Source organism: Monodelphis domestica, chromosome 1 (assembly GCF_027887165.1).
Source record: "Monodelphis domestica isolate mMonDom1 chromosome 1, mMonDom1.pri, whole genome shotgun sequence".
NCBI lineage: Eukaryota > Metazoa > Chordata > Mammalia > Didelphimorphia > Didelphidae > Monodelphis > Monodelphis domestica.
Window position 1 is genome coordinate 596290172 of NC_077227.1, and position 16260 is coordinate 596306431.

The following is a 16260-nucleotide window of genomic DNA, read 5'->3' on the forward strand; positions in this document are numbered from 1 at the left end:
TTAATGTTTTTCCAATTGATTACTTTTTAAAAAACCCTTACTTTCTGCCTTAGTATCATTTCTAAGACAGAAAAGCATCAAGGGCTAGGTGATTGGGATTAAGCAACTTGCCCAGGGTCACCCAGGTTGGAAGTGTCTGAAGCCAGATTGGAATTTACATTCTTCCAACTCTAGGCCTGATGCTCTATCCACTGGGCTACCAAGTTGCCCTTTTTCCAATTGTTTAGATCTAACTTTATATGAAAAGTGTTTTGCAATTGTTTTCCAATAATTCCTGGGTTTGTCTTGGCAAATATGCCCCTACGTATCTTATATTGTCTATGGTTATTTTAAATGAGATTTCTTTTTCTATCTCTTCCTGCTGGGTTGTTGATAATATAGCAATATCAATGGCTTATGTGGTTTTATTTTATATCTTTCAACTTTGCTAAATTTGTTAATTATTTTAATTGATTTTCATTGATTTCTAGGATTCTCTAAGCATCTTCTCATGTCATTAGCAAAGAGTGATACTTTTGGTTCCTCATTGCTTATCTGTTCTTATTGCTATAGGAAGCATTTCTAGTATAATATTGAATAATAGTGGTGGTAATGGGCATCCCTGCTTCATCTCTGATCTTCTTGAGAAAGCTTCAAGCTTATAATGCTTACTGATGATTTTAGATAAATATTACTTATCATTTAAAGGAAAGCTCTATTTATTCCTGTGTTCTCTATCATTTTGAAAAGAAATGGGCATTATATTTTCTCAAAATCTTTTTCTTCATCGTTTGAGATAATTATATGTCTTCTATTAGTTTTACTATTGATATGGTCAATTCTGCTTATACTTATCCCAATACTGAACCAATCCTACATCCCTGTTATAAATCTCACCTGGTTATAAGTGATCCTTGTGATATATTGTTGTAATCACCTTACTAGTATTTTTTTTTAAGATTTTTGCATCAATATTCATTAGGGAAATTAGTCTATAGTTTTCTTCCTGTTTTTGCTCTTCCTGGTAAAAGTAATTTAGTAGGACTATCTATTTATCTATTTCCTGTAATAGTTTAGATAATATTGGTATTAATTGTTCTTTAATGTTTGATAGAATTCACTTGTGAATCCATATGACCCTTGGTATTTTTTCTAAAAGAGTTTGTTGATAGCTTCTTCCATTTTTTTCTGAGATGAGGTTATGTAAGTATTCTATTTCCTCTTCTATTAATTTGAATAATTTATATTTTTGTAAATATTCATCTATTCTCTTAGATTGTCAGATTTATTGACACATAATTTGAAAAAAAATGACTCCTAGTGATTTCTTTAATTTATTCTTCATTAGTGGCAAATTCTCCCCTTTTCATTTTAGAAATGAATAATTTAGTTTTTTCCTTTCTGTTTTTAAAAAGAAAATTAACCAATGGTTTATCTATTTTTTGTTGTATTTTTATCATCAAGCCAGATCTTTGTCTTATTTACTAATTCAATGGTTTTCTTTCTTTCAATTTTATTGATCTCTCCTTTGATTTTCAGGATTTCCAATTTTGTGCTTAATTGAGGTTTTTTTTTTTTTCTAGTTTTTTAGAATTCATTGATTTACTCTTTCTCTGTTTTATTAATGTTAGTATTTAGGGATATAGAATTTCTCCTAAGTATTGCTTTGGCTGTATCCCATAATTTTGCTATATTGCCTGATTATCATTCTCTTTAATGAAATTATTTATTGTTTCTATGACTTGTTCTTTGACCCAGACATTCCTTTTTTTTAAAACCCTTACCTTCCATCTTGGAGTCAATACTGTGTATTGGCTCCAAGGCAGAAGAGTGGTAAGGGCTAGGCAATGGGGGTCAAGTGACTTGCCCAGGGTCACACAGCTGGGAAGTGTCTGAGGCCAGATTTGAACCCAGGACCTCCCGTCTCTAGGCCTGACTCTCAATCCACTGAGCCACCCAGCTGCCCCCCAGACATTATTTAAGATTAGATTATTTAGTTTCCATTTAATTTTTAATCTTCCTTTCCACTCCCCTTTATTGAATGTAATTTTTATTGTATTATAGTCATAAAATTATGTTAATATTTCTGCTTTTCTGCATTTGGTTGTGAAGCTTTTATGCCCTAATACAAGGTCAGTTTTTGTATAGGTGCCATATACCACTGAGGAAAAGATATATTTCTTTCTTTTGCCACTGAGTTTCTTCCAGAAACCCATCACATCTAATTTTCTAAAATTCTATTTACCTCCTTCACTTCTTTCTGCTTTGTTTTTACTTATATTTTTCTAGTTGTGAAAGGAGAAAAATAAGGTCTTCTATTAATATAGTTTTACTCTCTATTTCTTCCTATGATTCAGGTCACTTCTTTAGGAATTTGGATGCTATGACATTTTGAGCAATCAGATTCAGGTGGGGTGGTGAAGGTGAGGTTAGAGAAAAGCCCTTACATGTAGGATCAAAGCATTTTTGCCAAAACCTTGAAATGGGATTGGGGGAAAGATGAGGGACAACAAGCAAACCCACTTACAATAAATGAAGTGAATTTTTAAAAAGTTCTTGTTGTTCAGGCATAATGAAATGAGCATTTATTAAGAATTTAGCATGTATTGGCTGCCAGCCAGCACTTCAAATGAGGAAGATGAGCTCAGTCACTAAGGACAAGCCACAGGACCTTAGTCACCCTGAGGAAGGATATTCCAAAGTACTGAGTAAGTAACCTTGCCCGTTGTCAAGATACACAGAAGATGTATCCTTTTTCTGGGAGGGAGACTGACTCTTTGCTTTCATTTAGCCTGTTTAGAGAATTAAAGGATTGGGAGCTAGAAGCTACCTTGGAGATTACCTAGTCAAACCCCTTCATTTTATAAGTAAATTGAGGCACAGAGAGCAGAAGTGACATATTCAGGGTCACACAGGACATGAAGGGCATTTTAACCCAATGCACCAGCATTTGCACCTGAGTAATAGAGAATTCCTTTCCATCACATTGTGTGTGTGATCATCTCCGAGACCTAAAGCCTATGAACCACTCTAAGATCCTGAGGCTCATTTGAAGCTTGCTAGCTGTGTTCTAGCTGCTAGACGTTTCCCTTCATCCAGGCCAACCCTCCCCTTTACCATTTCCTGGAAACTTCTGAAAGCCATATAGGTACTTCTGGTGGATCTCAGCAGGGTATTTTCTCATAGTAAATCTGTAACATGCCCCTGTCCTGACACTGGCTACTGAGGAGAAACCTTCCCCTCCCTAAAAATACTGTGACATTGGGTTGCCTTTGGAGGTGACTTGCTGTGAAAATCTTTGGGACTTAGATGTCTTACCTAGGTAAGGAGTAGTGTGGAGGACTTGGGGGAACTGGATGTGCCGAGGTCAAAAGGGACAACTGTCAACTCCTTTTCTCTTTCTCCTCTTGTGACCTGAACACTGTAACACTGGAGGTCCAGATGACCACTTTTGCTCCCTTGTTCTTTTGTGATTTTGTCCCCCAGGTATTTTGTTTTAGGTTTTGAGCTTTCCTTTACTTAGAAACTTTGGCATATCTTCGAACTCAAGGATGAAAATATTTCCTCCCAAGATTCGGATTTCAACATCTCCATGCTCATCTGTCTTGTGTGACTACTGTCCTTACATGTCTGCTTGGAAATCCTCCAAAGTGACGGAAGCCTTCCTCTAGCCCTCCTGAGTTAGAATACACTGAAACAAAGACCTATTATTTTATACATTATTAGTCTGGTTCTTTTGTGATAGCACTTCCCAGTCCTGTAATTGCTGTTAAAGCCTGGGACATGGTGCTTTGGATGCTGAATATATTTGTGGGCAGCTGGTGGGAAGAGGTTAAAGATCAGAGAAGGGAATAATTAATCAAACTAGGGTCTGGGGGAAGTGGGAGGGAATGATATGATGACCATGTATGGATCTTGAAAAAAAAACACCTTAATAAAAAGAAGAGAATCATCTTTTTTTTTTAATTTGGTCATTTCCAAACATTATTCATTGGAAACAAAATTCATTTTCTTTTCTTCCCTCCTCCCCTCCCTCCACCTCTCCCACAGCCAACACGCAATTCCACTGGGTATCACATGTGTTCTTGATTCAAACCCATTTCCATGTTGTTGGTATTTGCATTAGAGTGTTCATTTAGAGTCTCTCCTCAGTCATATCCCCTCCACCCCTGTAGTCAAGCAGTTGCTTTTCTTTGGTATTTTTACTCCCACAGTTTATCCTCTGCTTGTGGATAGTATTTTTTAGATCCCTGCAGATTGTTCAGGGACATTGCATTGCCACTAATGGAGAAGTCCATCACCTTCTATTGTACCACAATGTATCAGTCTCTGTGTACATGTTCTCCTGGTTCTGCTCAAAAGAAGAGAACCATCTTTTACTCCAAGACAAGAGGGAAAGATAGAAGAAACTTAAAAAAAATTATTGTCATGTGTAACACAATTCCATATTGGTTATTATTGTAAGAGTAAGCTCATAAATAACCAAAACCCCAAAATAAACCAAAAAATACCCTGATGTAAAAGAGGACTTCAACAGTTCTTTCTCTGGAGGTAGATAGCATTCCCTATCATGTCATTCATGAGCAGATCAGTGCATTGCTGAGAATAGCCAAGTTTTTATGGATAGTCACTGTCCCACATTGCTATTATCATGTACAATGTTCTCCCAGTTCTGCTTATTTCGCTATGTGTCAATTCCTGCAGATTTCCCCAGGTTTTTCTGAAACCATCTTGCTTATCATTTCTTATAGCACAATAGTATTCCATTAGCCACATGTACCACAATTTGTTCAGTCATTCCCCAAATGATGAACATCTCCTCAATTTCCAATTCTTTGCCACCACAAGAAGAGCTGCTATGAATATTTTTGTTTGAGTAGGTCCTTTCCCTTTTTTATCATCCTTTTGGGATGTAGACCCAGTAGTTATATTACCAGATTAGAAGAAACTTTTGAAACAATGAGAAGGGCTTCATGATAAATTTGTGGGTAGGAGAGATAATGATAGCTAGTGTCACAAAGAATTTTACAAATATTGTCTCATTGGATCTTTACAACAATCCTAGGAGGTAGATGCTATTACTGTCCCCAACTTGGTTGAGGAGACTGAGCCAGACAGAAGTGACTTGTCTAGGGTCACATAATTGGTGTCTGAGATTAGATTTGAATTCAGGTCATCCTAATTCCAGGCCTGGCACTCTAACTACTATACTACTTTGCTGCCCAAAGTGTGATTTAAATTCTAGTTATTGTTGATCCCTCCCTACTCTAAGATTATAGTAGCATTTCTGAGGATATTTCTTAATCTATATTGTTAGAAGTAGCACCACTTTTTGGGAGAGTTAATTTAGAGAGCATTTGCTATTAAATATTGGGTCATGAGCAACCCTTGAGATTAGTTCAGTGAAAGTAGGGCCAGAGATTGGGGACTTTTTGTGAAATGTCCTCAGTCTTGATGATTAGATAGTAAGAGAAAATTTTATTTACCATAAAATGATGGTACTGATCAGAATTTTCACTGAGAGATTCAAGATTTAAAATGCACACATTTTGAAGACTTTTACCACCTTGTTTTGGCAAGGGAAGAGGTTAGAAAGCAATTAGGGAAACTATTGTTGCTGTTTTCATTCATCCTTGATTTTTTAAGAGGACCAAATGACATTATAGGGTGATGTCTCAACTTGCAAGTGAATTGGATTTATTTTCTTTTCAAACCCTTACCTTCTGTTTTGGAATTAATATTGTGTATTGGTTCTATGGCAAAAGTGTGGTAAGGGGTAGGCAATGGGGGTTAAGTGACTTGCCCAGGGTCACACAGCTTGGAAGTGTCTGAGGCCAGATTCGAACCTAGGACCTCCCATCTCTAGGTCTGACTCTCAATCCACTGAGCTACCCAGCTTCCCCCAGTGAATTGGATGAAAGTAAAGCAGAGTTGCACAAAACCTTCAGCCTCTTTCTCTTCCCGAGTCATTGAAGTCCAGTGGCAAAACAAAAATTAAGAAGATGGTGATGACTCAAGATGCAGTGGATGACCATGGCATCTTCAGTGTCTGCACAATATTTGCCAGGTGCTTCGGTGCCTGCTTCAGTCTCCTTCATTCATGATCATTGGAACAAATTATTCTTTATCTTCCCATTCCACCAAGGAAGTCTTTACATGCTTGGGGTACCAACAAGCTTGAGTCAGTTACCCTCAACCCAGTTTGCCAAAAGGGTTTTATTGGGGGGTGGCTGCTGTACATGCCACAGCTTTTTGGAGACACAGGTGAGAGTTGGCTTAAATGGACACCAAGAGTAGATGAGCAGCCCTGAAAAGAACTCAGCAAGTCCTCTTACCAGAAGTGCTAGTCCACCCTCCTCACCCTTGGGGAATTGTATTCAGCACTCTGAAGAGGGGAAGAGAAATTAAGATGTGAGCAGAAGGGAGATGAGGATGATATCCAAGATACATTTTGTGCCTCATGATGTTGCCTGCATCTTATTTACAGATAAATGGAGGCTGCTAGGAAACTATGGTAGGAAACTCAGGTTGGTGGCAACTGATGTGGGACAGATGCGAATGATAAATTTAAATGAGAAGGGATCAAGTGATGCTCCTTATGATATCCCCACTCACATCTGAGAGGAGCTAGTGATAACTTCTCTGCGGTACAATGAATGGGGATCCCTCCCTAGAGTTTTAGAATCTCATAAGTGGAGTATAGAACTATAGAATGGGATTATAGATTCTCAGCTAGTCCAACCTTTACTTGAACAGGAATTCTCAATACAGCATCTCTGAAAAGTGAATTTTAAATGTGTGATGGAAAACTCCCGTTTAAGGAAGGTGATATTGTCATCATGTTCTAGAACCTATATGAAAACCAACAAGGGAACTTCTAGAAATGTCAGAGAATTTCTTCTAGGGATCATAGATCTTGTTGTTCAGTGGTGTCTTCATATTCCTGAATTCAAATCTGGCCTCAGACACTTACTAGCTATATGACCTTGGAAGAGATATTTAACCTCTTTAAGACCCCATTTCCTTATCTGTAAAATGAGTATAATTATAGCACCAACCTCACAGGGATCATATAAAAGTCTAGCACCAGAAAGGACTTTAAAGGCTATCTAGTTTGGGAATTGCTAGATGGCTCAGTGAACTGAGAGCCAGGTCTAGAGATGGGAGGTCCTGGGTTCAAATCCAACATCAGATACCTTCGAGCTGTGTGACCCTGGGTAAATCACTTAACCCCCATTGCCTAGCCCTGACTACTCTTCTGTCTTGGAACCAAGACATAGTTGGTAGCATAACTGTAATTAAAACACAGGCTCTTGGCTTGAAGTGCAGCCTTCTTTCCATTGTGCCATGTAGTTTGTAAGGTACTCTGCAAACTTCGAAGTGATATATAAATATGAACTATTATTATCATAGTGGCATGACAAAGGCTGTTTGAATAAGGCTGCTTACTTCGATGTATCATGTTCTGATAATGGGTATTCCTTAATGCAATGTACTGCATCAATCAGCAAGTATTTGTTAATTGGTTATTATGGGCCAGGCATTACACTAAATGCTGGAGATACAAAGAATGGCCAAAATGGTGCCTGCTCTCAAGGAGCTTACATTCTAGTGGAAGAAACACCAAGATACATTCACTCAATGAACACTTATTAAATTACTGCTGGGACCTGGGCACTGCGCTAAGAACCAGGGATACAAAAAGAGGCGAAAGACAGTCTCTGCAGGACAGCTAAGTGTCTCAGTGGATAGAGTTAGGTTGGCTCTGGGTGAGTGGAGAGAAAGGTATGTACAGGAAAAAAAATGTTTTGAAGGAAGAAATGACAAAATTTGATAATGGATCAGATATGTGGAATGAGTGAGAAGGAGGAGTCAAAGAAAACAGTGAAGTCATGGCCCTGGGCAACTGGGAAGATGGTGGCATCCTTGACAATAATAAGGAAGTTTAGAGGAAGAAAGGGTTTAGGAATAAAGATAATGAGTTCAGTTTTGGATATGCTGAGTTTGAGATGCCTACAGGATATGGAATTCATGGTTTCTAAAAGGCAATTGGTGATCTGTCACTGGAGTCTAGAAGAGAGACTAGGAGTAGCAATCTAGATCTGGGAATCATCTGAATAAAAGTGATAATTAAACCCATGGAAGCTAATTAAATCATCAAAGGATAGAGATTCTTAATCTTTTTTTTTTTTTGCATCTTGGATCCCTCTAGTGAAAACTATGAATTTCTTAGAATAAATTTTTAGCAATTCATAATTGCCAAAAATGCCAAATTTTAGTTAAAGGTTATTTAAAATAAATTGTAATTGTTTTTGTTTTTTATTATCAGAGTTCATGGACCAATAAAAATTGATTCATGGTCTCTTTAGGAGATCTGTGGATCTTAAGCTAAGAAATATTATTTTAGAATGAAAAGAGAAAAGATGACTAGTTTGCTCAGTGGATAGAAAGCCAGGGCTGGAGATGGGAGGTCCTGGGTTCAAATGTGACTTCAGACACTTGCTAACTGTGTGACCCTGGGAAAGTCACTTAATCCCAATTGCCTAGTCCTTACCACTCTTCTGTCTTGGAACCAATACACCATATTGATTCTACAGTGGAAGGTAAGAGTTTAAAAAATAAAAAATGAAAAGAAAGGAGAGCCCAAGACAGAGCTTTGGGGATACTTATATTTAAAGGGCATGATACCAGTTAAGAACCAACTAAGAAGACTGAGGAGTGGTCCGATAGGAAGAGATACGGGAGATAACAATATCACAAAAATTTAGAGCGGAGAGAATATCTAGAAGGAGAAGGTAACAGCAATGTCAAATGCTTCAAGAGAAGCCAAAAAGAATGAGGATTGAGAGAAGACCATTAGAGTGGGCCATTAAGAGATTATGCATAATTTGGGAGAGAGAGAGAGAGAGAGAGAGAGAGAGAGAGAGAGAGAGAGAGAGAGAGAAAGAGAGAGAGAGAGAGAGAGAGAGAGAGAGAGAGGGAGGGAGGGAAGGAAGGAGGGAGAAAGAGAAGGACAGAGGGACAGAGGGACAGAGAGACAGAGAGACAGAGCGACAGAGGCTCTGCTTTCTCAACTAACCAAAAATGGTAACGGAGATACATGATGGTGAGGATGTTTTGAGGATGGAGGAGACTTGGATATGTTTGTTAAAAGCAGGGAAGGAGCCAGAAGATAGGGAAAGATTAATGTTAGGGATGATAGAGAGAAAGAGATAAGAGATTATCTGTGGAAAACCCTGCTTAGGCAAAGCACCCAAGAAACATGGAGGAATCTTTCACCACTTCGGGGGAGGAGACAGGAAGGAAGGAGGCAGGCCCAGGAATTAGAAGCACCACAGAAAGGATTTGATTTCAAAGCTCCTTAATTTCATGGCAGCCTTCTTAGACTCCACAGGATGCCTTGTGGTTTTCCTGCCCAAGTCAGCCTGACCCTTATCTTCAAGGGCAGTGTTGATTTTTCCCGAAGTATGTGAGTAAAGAGGGAACAGGAAAGGGCAGTGATTTACCATGGCCAATAGTCATGGCGGCAGCAGTGCTCCATGTTTCTCTAGCGTTTTCATGTTGATAAAGCACGTTCCTCCTGGTAACTCTATGGGCTAGCAGGCATCAAAATTATTCTCCTTATTTTACGGGGGAGGAAACTCAGGCTACTGAATGGTGGAAGCAAGATTTGAACCCAGGACTCTACTGATGACTCCAAATCCCATGTTATTCCACTACCCCACATTATATATTTGTACACACCCACCCATTCATGTGCACACACACATATACTAAAACAAAATCATATTATGTGTGTTTTTATGGTTGTATACATATGTATATTTCATATAAATGCATACAGTTTTCTATTTGGGTGACATTTAAAAATAATACTAATTTTGCTGCTAGGCACAAAAAAGGCAATATAATAGAGCCCATTGACCTCAGTTTCCTTATCATTAAAAATAATTGAATTTGGAACTCTGCCTACAAGGCTATAAAACTGTGCATACCCTTTGATCCACTACAGGGCCTGTATACCAAAGAGATCATAAAAAAGGGGAAAGGATCTGCTTGTACAAAAACGTTTATAGCAGCTCTTTTTGTGGTGGCAAAGAACTGGAAATTGCAGGAATGTCCATCAATTGGGAATGGCTGAACACATTGTGGTATATGCTGGTGATGGACAACTGTTGTGCTATGAGAAATGATGAGCAGGATGCTTCCAGAAAAAGCTGGAAAGACCCATATGAACTGATGTAGAGAGAAATAAGCAGAACTGGGAGACCACTGAACACAGTATCAGCAACACTGTAGGATGACCAGCTGTGAGAGACTTGGCTACTCTCAGCAGTACAATGATCCAGGACAATTCTGAAGGCTTCCACCTCCAGAGGAAGAATTGTAGGAGTCAGATGCAGATCCAAGCATATTATTTTTCACATTAATTAATTAATATTTTTATTTGGGGGTTTTGGTTTTATATGAATATTCTCTTTCAACGATGACCAATATGGAAGTATGTTCTTCATGATAATACAGCTATAACTCAGATCAAATTGCTTGCCATCTCTGAGAAAAAAAAGACTAAACTGGGTCGAGGGTAATTTTTTCCCATCGTCGATTTAAGGGGGTGTCTACCCCAAGTATGGAAAGACTTTTCCCCTGGTAGAATGAGTGGCTGAAAACAATTTGTTCCAATGGCCGTGAAGGTGGCTGGAACTGTAGAAAGGTCAGACACTGAAAAGGCCAAAGTCATCCACTGCACTCTGGGCCCAAAGTCTTGACTTTTGTCCTGCCACTGAACGTGGATGACTCTGGAAGAGAGCGTGAGGCTGAAGACTTTGTGCAACTCTATCTCACATCCATCCAATTCTCGCTCAAGTCAAGACATCATCCCTCTGTCTGCCTCGATTTTCTCACCTTTCAAAGGAGGATAATAATAACATTTACCTCCCAGGGCTGTTGTGAGGGTCAGGGAAACTGAATATGAGTATTATTTATTAACCGAATCCCTCAAGCAAGTGGCTTAACTTCTCAGGATCTCTTCACCTATAAAATATTTGTACGCCTTGCCTCAGTTAGGGCAGTTAGGTGACCGAGAGGATGAGTGCTGGGCCAGGAGTCAGGAAGACTCATCTTCCCAAGTTCAAAAATGGCCTTGGACACTGGTTGGGCTAGTGTGACCCTGCACATGTCATTTAATCTGTTTGCCTCAGTTTCTTCATCTGTAAAATGAACTGGAGAAGGAAATTACAAACCACCCTAGTATTCTTACCCAGAAAACCCCAAATGGGGTCATGAAGAATGGGACATGACTGAAATGACTGAACAACATCAACCATGACATGAGAATAATGACAGATGTCATGGCCTCTGAACCCTGAGAATTTAATTCACTTTCTACACAGAGTTTTTGGAACTTTTGGGGATATCATTGACCCCTTCAGCAATCTGGTGAAGCCTTTGGATCTCTTTTCAGAATAACATTTTTAAATAATAGAAGGGAATACTAAATTTCTGTCATAGGTTAATGAATGAAAGATGTAATTTTTTTCTCATCCAAGTTCACAGACCCCAAAACATCTATCATGGACCCCAGGTTAAGAACTCCCATTCTATATGTCATTTGCTCATCCACCTCCCTCTTGGAAGATTTGTCCAGAAACCTCCTCCTCAAAAATAGGTCACAGGCATAGATATGGTGAGAACCTCAGAGTTGCAGGAACCCCCTCTTTTAGTGCAGGAGAAAACTGAGGCCCAAGAAAAGAAATGACTTGTCCAGGGTCATAGTCATAAATTTCAGGGGCAGGATTTGAAGCCATGTGTTTTGACCCTAGAGGCAACGTACCACTCCTCTGCTGGTAAAGCTAGTGTTTACTGACTCTCACAGGTGGTGTCTACAAGATGTCAGAATAATCTGTTCAGTCCAGAAAAGAGTTGGCTCAGTCCCACAATTAGGGAAATGCTTCGTTAGGCCTCAGGGAGACAAAATAGTTGGTTGTCTGACTAATACATTAAATTTCCAAACAGTGGTTTAAACCTTGTATGTCAGTCTCTCCATTTGCCTCCTCATGTAATTTTTAAATCCTCTTGAAAGCCTTGGTGGGCCCTCTCTTGACACAAAGAGTCAGGAATTGCTGGCCTGAGTCCAGTCTCTGAAATGACCGATGACCTCTCCCATCCCTAATGGGCAGATGCTCCTCTCAGACACAGGGCCTGCAATTTCATAGCCTCAGCAATTGTATCCTCAGAGCAGCCAAAACAATCTACATAACCTCATTAAGCTAATTATTCCCCCTGCAGATGGCATCCAACCGTAATCCTCTTTGTGTTTTTCATAATCCAGTTCTGAGCTAATATTGGCTGGCTCAGGCAGCCTGGGCTGGATGTCCTATGGAGGGTCCTGTGGTATGGTGAGATCCCTTTTGGATGGAGGAAGACTACAGCCTGCTAAGAATCTGAATCTTCAGAAACAGAAACCTACTCGCTAAATAACTAGGAGTGGGTAGATGTACCCACACAGCCAAGATTGGCCTGGATTTCTTTCTCTGAGAATATGCCTGAAGAGTAGAAGTTTGGGCTGGAATGTTGGCTTGACAAAAGCAATGCTTCTAAGACTTCCTGGAAGACGGTAAGTCAGCTGCCAGCTTGTAGTGTCTAGCTAGGGCTTTGCCCTTGGAAGGGACTGAAGGTTTTCCAGTCTGGAGAAGTCTCAGGCAACTGGGAAAGAGTTTGAGACACAAAGAGGGATGGATTTTGCAGGATGTTTGAGATGATGCAAGATAATTTCTATCCTCCCATGACATGTAGAGCGGTATTGTACTGGGTCGTGTTGGAACGTGGTAGTGCTCTGTTTAAACTTATCAGGTTCCTGCATGCTGATTTATGGGATATTAGTAACAGAGCTTGCTTGATTCTTCCCTCTTGGGTCTTTGGGGGTGAATTATACAGACCTTGGAGCCAACCACTAGAGAAAATCCTGCCTCTGACCCTTCTCAGATTCTAGGGGGAAGGAAGAGTTGTGGTCACTCTGGAATGCTTCTATACACTACTGGCTGTGTGAAGGCATTGCCAAAGTGTGTGTGTGTGTGTGTGTGTGTGTGTGTGTGTGTGTGTGTGTGTTCACACATGTGTGTCTGTCCATAATTAAAGGAAGCATGCAGAAATAATTGACTGGCGGGTGGAGGGCAGTCCGATCTAGGTACACTTAAGTAAAATGCCCCTGGTTGGGGGTCTCTCTGGCCCTGCACCTTCTTGTTTTTTCCTTGCCCTTCCCATACTAGATCACACCTCACCACTGGACAACTCCTTTCCTATTTCTCCTTCCTAAGTGAGGAGAAAACATCCTCTTTCATTGCCTAAGCCCTTGAACTGGGCTAGCTTTCTGCCTGAGAGGCAAAGAATTGGGCCACTGGGCTATAGGCTCAGTGTATTTATTATAGGACACAGAATCATGGGCTTGGGAGGGACCTTGAGATGGATCAAAGGATTCAAATGTGAAAGGGACTTTACAGATGATCTTATTCAACTTCTCCATTTAACAGAGGGAGCAGCTGAAACAAATGAAGGAAGCCCCAAAAATCATAGAATCAGGGATTTTAAACTGGCAGGCTTCTTGGAGGCCATCTAGTCCAATTCTTTTCTTTTACAAATGAGGAAACTGAGCCCCATAGAGGTCAAAAGACTCATCCAAGTCCCACAGGTTGTCTCAAGAGGTTTTTTGACCTAGATCTATGTAGGCAAAACTATGGCGCATGTGCCGGTATGGACTTCCCTACTCCTCCTTTCCATGCATGCCTGAGGACATTTCTCCCATCACCCACCCATCTGTTCAGTAGCCTAATGGGAGCACTTCCTCTCTCCCCTGTCTGGGGTAAGACTGGGGCTCCCATGTGGCATGAGGGTTGCAGTTTGGGCACTCTATCTCTAAAAAGGTTTGCCATCACTAATTTAGATCCTTTGACTAGAATCAAGACTCTTTCAGTATTTTCAGTCCTGTCCAACTCTGTGACCCCATTTTGAGGTTTTCTTGGCAATGATACTAAAGTGGTTTGCAATGGCAAGGAAATGTCATTCTCCAGCTCATTTTTCAGATGAGGAACTGAAGCAACCCAGGGTTAGTGACTTGGTCACTTACATAACTACAGCTAGTAAGTGTCTTTGGCCAGATTTGAACTCAGAGAGATGAGTCTTCCTGACTTTTTTTAACCTAGATCTTTTAGACTTCAGTTTCTATTCTTTCTGCTATTCTACCTTGCCTCTAGTTAGTTCCCAGATAGGTCTACATATAATGAGTAAAATGAATAGTACTTATTAAATATTTGCAATGTCTGCACTTTGCTAGAAACAGAAATGTACAAATATAGAAGTGATATAGTCCCTATCCTCAGGGGAATTACTTTTCAATAGAGGGAGATAGTATATTTATGGGACTGATGACTAGGAAGGATATTTTTGGTTGGGAGAGTCCCAGAGAAGGGGATTGAAGCCATAGGGCAATTGGTTGTCAATCCCTTTCTAGAAGCAATGATATAATTGATTTGATCACTGCGCTCCAAACAAGAGATATGGAGAAGCCACATGGATGGCAAGATGGTAGGAGTGGGATAGCTAGAGAGGATCAGAAACATGGTCTGGGGCTGACTAGATATATATCCTAGTAGGTCAAGTGAGTTTGTACTAGCTCCCTCATCAATCAGGACAAGTCAGCTCCAGATCAGAGGACCAAAGCTGAGTAGATTAACTCCTTTGGGAGTGGGGGGAACATGATGGTTGCTGGAAGTCCCATCCGTAGGGTACTGCTCCAGCTAAGGAAGATAGCAAGATGCCCAGGGTGGATGGCTGGATGATATCACAGAGGAAAAATCCATTCTATTTCAGAAGACCTCTAGAAATGCAACAATAATAAAACATTCAATTCAATTTCAGTTGGTCATAGAGCAAGGGACTGGCTTAGGAACTGAGCATTTCTGGACAGTCCACTCCTTCAAGAAGCTGGCATTTACATGATATTTTTAAATTCACCAAGTGCTTTTCAGCTCACTGGACAAGTATTTATTTAGTAGATAATATTTGCTGGATCAGAGTCAGAGATTGAAGTCAATTGGCATAGGAAGGAGTGCACCATCGTGGGTCTGGGCCTGACATAGAATTCTCAACAATCAGGAATCAGGATTTGAGCCCTAGCTGTCTGAATCCAAATAGAGCAGACTTTTTCATTCATCCCACAAGCTCTTTTGTTGTTCAGTCATTTTCAGTTGTATCCAACTCTTCATGACTCCACATGGAGTTTTCTAGACAAAAATACTACAGTGGTTTGTCAGATACTAGCTGTGTGACTCTGGGCAAAACACTTAATCTTGTTTGCCTCAGTTTTCTCATCTGTAAAACAAGCTGAAGAAGGAAATGACAAGCCAGAGATGAGTCTTCCTGGCTCCAGGCCAGGTACTCTATCCACTGTGTCACCTAGCTGCCCCAAGGAACCACCTAAACTAGTAAAAAAAAAATGAGTCAAAGTGTTCTATGGGGTGGCTATGAGAATTCAGAGAAGATGACTGGGACATACAATAATCCAAGATAAGTACAGAGGGACCAAAGTCCTACTCTGATGCTTCATTATGAGATCAGGGAAGACTTGGGCTCTAAGGACAAGCAGGGATGATTCTTGCTCTATTCACGTCTGTGGTTGCAATAGGCTGTCTCTACTCTAGACAAGCCCTCTCCTGCCTTTTACCACCACCTTGCTGCCCCTGCGCTGGAATCTTGCATCCCTGGAATCTTCCTCACTAGAAACTTCCTGCTTCCTTGTTAATTGGCACCTACCTGCCATATCAGGATTAGGAAACCAATCAGATATGTTTAAGAGCAGACCTGCTCCTCCCTATAAAATACCTAGCCTTCATCCACATCACCAACTTTCCTGGTTACATGGGACACTTCGGATATGCCCACTCGGACCTGGGAGGAGTGAGAAAAGCCTAGCATGAATCAAAGGGCTGAGTCTGAAGACATCTGCTCTAATGATCATTGGTCCTTTTCTTCCCATGATGATCTCAAGATCATATTGCTTGAGGTCCTGATATAACAATTGGCTCAGTGGGGTATATTTTCTGTCCCTCTGGAGATCTGGAAGTATCCTTGTTTTTTATGGGAACATTCCCTTTCTTCCTTCTCTATTCCTCATGCTTTTCCCAGCATCCCAAGTTAAGTATCTTGGCTTCTGTGGGGTAAAATACCTCCTTGACTGAGATCTATTGTTTTTGTCATGATTAGCCAGGTCCATTTTCTGTGCATCTA